Below are 5,586 nucleotides of genomic sequence, written 5' to 3'. Positions count from 1 at the left end.
ATTGGGCCACCATTTAACACCATACACAAAAATAAACTCAAAATGGATTAAAGAACTAAATGTGAGACGTGACCATAAAATTCCCAGAAAAGAGTACAGGCAGTAATTTCTCTGACATTGGTCGAAGCAACATCCTTCTAGATATGTCTTCTAAGGCAAGGGAAACAAAAGCAAAAACAAACTACTGAGACTACATCAAAATAAAAAGCTTTTTCACAGCAAAAGAAAACATCAACAAAACAAAAAGGCAATCTATGGAATGGGAGAAGATAGTTGCAAATTGATATACCCAATAAGGGGTTAATATCCAAAATATATAAAGAACTTACACAACTCAACACCAAAACAAAACAAAACAAAAAAAAACCCAAACAAGCAGATTTAAAAATGGGCTGAGGACCTGAATAGACATTTTTCCAGAGAAGACACACAGATGGCTAACAGGCATATGAAAAGGTGCCCAACATCACTAATCATCGGGGAAATGCAAATGAAAACCACAATGAAATATCACGTTACATCTGACCTGCTAGAATGGTTAAAAGAAAGACAGGACAAGAAATAACAAGTGTTAACAATAAGGTGGAGAAAAAGGAACCCTCATACGCTGTTGATGAGAAGGTAATTTGGTGCATTAACTGTGGAAAACAGTATGGAGGTTCTTCAAAAAATTAAAAATAGAAATACTATATAATCCAATAATTCCAATATTGGGTATTTACCCAAAGAAAATGAAAACATTAATTGAAAAAAAATGCACCTCAATGTTTATGCAATGTTTATTGCAGCATTATTTATAATAGCCAAGCTATGGAAGCAACCTGAGTGTCCATTGATAGATGGATAGATAAGGAAGATGTGTATATACACAATGGAATATTACACATAAAAAGGATGAGATCATGCCATTTGGGACAACACAGATGAATCTAGAGGATATTATGCAAAGTAAAATAAGTCAGTTTGAGAAAGACAAATGCCACATGATTTCACTCATAAGTGGAATAAAAAAACAACAAAACAAATAAATAAGCAAACAAAAAACCAGAATCAGACCTATAAATACAGGGGACAAACTTGATGGTTGCCAGAGGGAAGGACGGTGGGGTTTTGGGCAAAATGGGTGAAAGGGAGTGGGATATATAGGCTTCTAGTTATGGAATGAATAAGTCATGGGAATAAAGGGCACAGTGTAAGGAATATAGCCAATGATATTGGGTTTTTAAAAAATATTTGCTTATTTGAAATAGAGGGAGAGAGTGCTGAGGGGAGGGGCAGAAGGAGAGGGAGAGAGAGAGAATCTCAAGCAGACTCCCCGCCAGTGTGGATCCTGAGGTGGGGCTCAATCCCACGACCCCAAGATCATGACCTGAGTCAAAATCAAGAGTCAGACGCCCACTGGCTGAGCCACCCAGGCGCCCCTATAGTCAATGATATTGTGATAGCGATGTATGGGGACAGATGGCAGCTATACTTGTGAACACAGTATAATGTACAAGCTTGTCTAATCACTATGTTGTATACCTGAAACTAATGTAACATTGTGTCAATATATTCACATTTAAAAAAATTTAAAAATTAAAAAAACAAAAAAGGACCCAACCCTATCAACACCTTGATTTCAGACTTGTAGCCTCCAGAACTGTGAGACAATACATTTCTGTTGTTTAAGCCACCCAGCTTGTGGTACTTTGTTACTAATACAGCCTCCTTTATTAATTTGTTATGTAACAAATTCTTTGTTACTAACACAGTTCATGTAATAACTAATACAGCTCCCCACTGATAAGCTGCATCTACTCGCAGCCCCTGATAGAGAAGGCGGAACCCCATTTAACCTCCCACTTTGGGTCAAAGCTATGGGGAAGAATGCAAGGAGTTCTGAGCCAAGGACAACCAATCTTAAAGTTGGCCAGGACCTAAGACTGCTGCAGCCTGCCTCAGCGAGATGACCCAGGACCATCAAAGCAATTCTCAGACAATAGGAGGCTGTAGTGGGTCATGGGTGTTAAGTTAGGAGCCCATGTAGACCCTAGCATGTGGCTGCCATTTTGAGTTGTGTATAGGATGAGAAAGCAGAGGAAGCTGGTCAAGAGAAAGTAAGAAGAATGGAGAGAGGCAAACTGACAAGAGAGACTGAAGAGAGAGACAGAGACAGAGAGACTGGCTGGGCCCTCTAGCTGTTTTGTTTCTGCTTTTCCTGAAGCCAGATTTCTCTGGGTTCCTTCATGCATAGCCTTTAATAAATTCCCCCCCTTTCGCTCTAGTAACTTGATTGTTCTCTTCCTTGCACCTAAAGTGGTGTGAGTATGACAGCTCGGAGAAGAAACTTCAGTCCCTAGAGAAGAATACACATAGCAAAATAGTGACTAGGACATTTCACTTGGTCCAGCTCCCCATGGTCTCCTGTCTTAATCTGAGAAATAGCAGAGTGAGTTAAAAACTAAGAAATTGCTTTTTCTAAAAGCCCTAAGATATTAGGCACTAGGTAGAATTGTTCTGGAACCCTGTGACAAAGCATAGCCTGAAAAATGGAGAGAAAGGTGGGGGCAGGGGTAAGGGAATGAGCATAGCTATGGAGCTAGAGCCTGGAAGGGTTCTGGGGACCCAGTCCTGAAGGCCTTACAGACCCGCTGAAGCAGTTTGGCCTTTTCCCAGAGAAGGAGAGTGGCCCAAACTGAAACGCATTTCAGAAAGATGAGGATACCAGCAGCGTGTGGGATGGATTTGAGGGGAGCAAGGCTGGAGGTAGGGACTATGACTAAGAGGCTGTCGCAGGATCCAGCCGCGAGGTGATGGTGGCCTAAGATGAGGACAGGACCCTGAAGGAGGAAAGAGGAAGGGACTGAGGGAAGAGATGTTGAGGGGGTAACACTGAGTGGAGCCGGTGAACGTAGAGCTGGTGGGGAGGAATGGATAAGGACTTACTCACTGAAGTGAACAGCGGGCAGAGATGAGTCCCTGGAGCCAAGGACCAAGGCAGCATCTTTCTGACCCTTACCACTCCAAGAACCAGTTCCTGACATTTGAGGCCTGGCTCCTCGAGCATGGCCCCAACCCCAGGGGCTGAAGGCATATGCAAGCCCTGCAACAGCAGGAAAGCTTCTCTCCAGGCTGCTGCGGGCTCGGAGCCTGGCGCTAGAGCTCAGGGTTTACACCTTCAGGAGAATCGAATCTCACATAATCACATATGTGACAAAGGCCTCAGCTATAAGCAACATTAATGAAGACAAATGAAGGGGCCAAACGCGGCAGCCCGCACAGCGGCTCCCAGGACCCTGCCTTGCAGGGAGGCTGCTGGGGCGGGGGGGGGGGGGGGAAGCACCTCACTTTTGGCCGCAGCTCTTTGCCTTGCCTGGTGGAGATGTAGGAGAACCCTCTCACCGAGGGGGCGCCTCACCCACTGCCTGGACAGCCTGGGCTTGAGGACAGGCCGCGCATGGCAGGGGGTTTTGAGGGATGTCTAAGAAGATTCTAAGAGCATGTTTACACAATTTTACGAAAGCTATCTTAGGGGAGATATGCAAGTAGAGCTTAGTTGGATATGGTCTGATCGTGTTAAATAAACAAGCTCCCTGCATCCCACTGGTTGCTGATTGGGAACGTAGCTATTAGAATTTTAATTCTAGCCAGTGAGTAACGGTACCCGGGCAGGCATCCAACCGAGTGCCATGAATCGGTCCTGCATCCAGGATGGGGTTGGCTCTTAGCTCATTCCCTCCTCCCCTCCAAGGCCACTGGTATCTGCCCATCCATTTCTTTTTGTGACAGAACAGAAAACATTCGACTTTGGGAGTTTTGCTCACCCCATCTCCTGAGGGGATCACAGCCAACAGATAAGAAGGCATTTATAAACCAAGCAGCCTAGGACTAGGCCTGGTGAAGTGGCTGTGGTTCTGTCCTGGCCCTGGCTGGCGGGGATGCGGGGGGCGGGCAGGCCCCACCGTGCCAGGCTGGGTTTTGATGCCTAGAACCAGCTCAGACAACCTTCAGAGGTGGAAAAGACAGCAGTCTAATGTGCCTTTGGTGAGAGGACCTAAAAAACTCCCCCATTCACAGGCAAAAGTGTTTGTTGTGAAAACATCCCAACTTGGCAGCAGGGAGACTCTCACCACCATTTCAGCATTGGCTCTGTGAAATTCAAGAGACTGCAGGGAGGACAACCTCTCTCCCAAGGGAGGTCTCCGACAGGACACTAAAAGAAAGACCCCTCATCAGAGTCCAAATGAAACATTCTCAGAATTTCCCGACATGAATTAAACAAGCCGATTTTATTAGATCAATATGAAGGGATTTGAAACTAATTAACCAGCGTGGAGATCAGATGAGCCAATGACAGCGAGACAATGGAATGAAAACTTGGCTTGTCTGTAAAAGGCCTGCCTGAATTCAGACACTGTAATAACACCGGGTCTCACTCACTGTGGAGGAAATTCCAATTGCTCAGTAAAAGAAAGTAAGGTGGGTGACAAATTCACTGTCACCAGCAATCTTCTTCAGGGAATATCCTCTTCATGACACTCCGATTGATTTTCCATTCCTGGAAGGAACAGAAGGAAGCAGAAGTGATCAGAAAACATAAATATCTTTTAATAAAGCCAGGCAGGATGCTGGAAGAACACATGTGTACAAGAGAAATAAACAAGAAAAATAATGCACTTGGGAAAATGAGTTTCCAGCGTCAACGGGGTGACTGAGACAATAAAATTGGGATGGGAAACAGCGTGGAGCCTCTTACCACACGGCTTGCCTGGCAGCCACATCCTCAAGGCGGAGGCAGGGGAAGCTCACGTGTGGGGGGGCCAGTTTCCTCCTCTCCTGAAACAAACATTTGGGTCAGATGAACTCTAAGGTCCCTTCTGGCCCCAAGATGCTACTATTCGTTACTACAGTAATGCCCCCTTCTCCGTGGTTTTGCTTTCTGAGGTTTCAGTTACCCGTGGTCAGCAGCGATCCGTGGTTGGCCGCAGTCCAGGAGCAGATGATCCTCATTCTGAAGGTCAACAGTATCTTCTTGTAGACTTTCTCCTGTCGCTGAAGGTCAATAGTAGCCTAACGCTATGTCACGAGGCCTACCTCGTTCACCTCACTCATCTCATCGTGTAGGCATTTTACCATCTCACATCATCACAAGAGTGAGTTCGGTACAATAAGATCTTTTGAGAGAGAGAGAGACCATATTCACATAATTTTTATTACAGTATATTGTTATAATTGTTCTATTTTATGATTCTCTCTTACTGTGCATAATTAATAAATTAAGCTTTATCATAGGTATGCATGTATAGAAAAAACATAGTATACAGTTTTGGTGCTTAGATACTACTATCCACAGTTTCAGGCATCCACTGGGGGGCCTGGAACGTATCCCCTGTGTGGATAAGGGAGGACTACCGCATTCCAGAGCTACCCTGAGAGAGGCCCAGGTCGGCTTTGACAGAGAACTGGTGATAACTGCATTGTGGGAGGACAGAGTGGGGACTTCTAAATCAGGGCTAGACCTGACCTCCACGCACTCTCTTCATTTATCAGAATCTTCTCAGGACCCAGTCAGGTTGTCTCATATTATTTTATACCAGCCTAACG

At 45.0% G+C, this 5,586-nt stretch overlaps 1 long non-coding RNA gene across 1 annotated transcript; it reads right to left on the bottom strand.

Moving 5' to 3' along the window:
* Positions 1-4,265: 4,265 nt before the first annotated feature.
* On the bottom strand, positions 4,266-5,381 carry LOC118535640 (uncharacterized). The gene is made up of 3 exons (XR_004917270.2): positions 4,938-5,381; positions 4,739-4,818; positions 4,266-4,540 (listed from the first exon to the last, which is right to left on the bottom strand). It is a non-coding gene; the product is annotated as an uncharacterized LOC118535640 (long non-coding RNA).
* Between the last annotated feature and the right edge of the window lie 205 nt (positions 5,382-5,586).

Source organism: Halichoerus grypus, chromosome 8, assembly GCF_964656455.1.
Source record: "Halichoerus grypus chromosome 8, mHalGry1.hap1.1, whole genome shotgun sequence".
NCBI lineage: Eukaryota > Metazoa > Chordata > Mammalia > Carnivora > Phocidae > Halichoerus > Halichoerus grypus.
The sequence above is the reverse complement of the archived record's forward strand: the minus strand, read 5'-3'. Positions and strand labels throughout refer to the sequence as shown.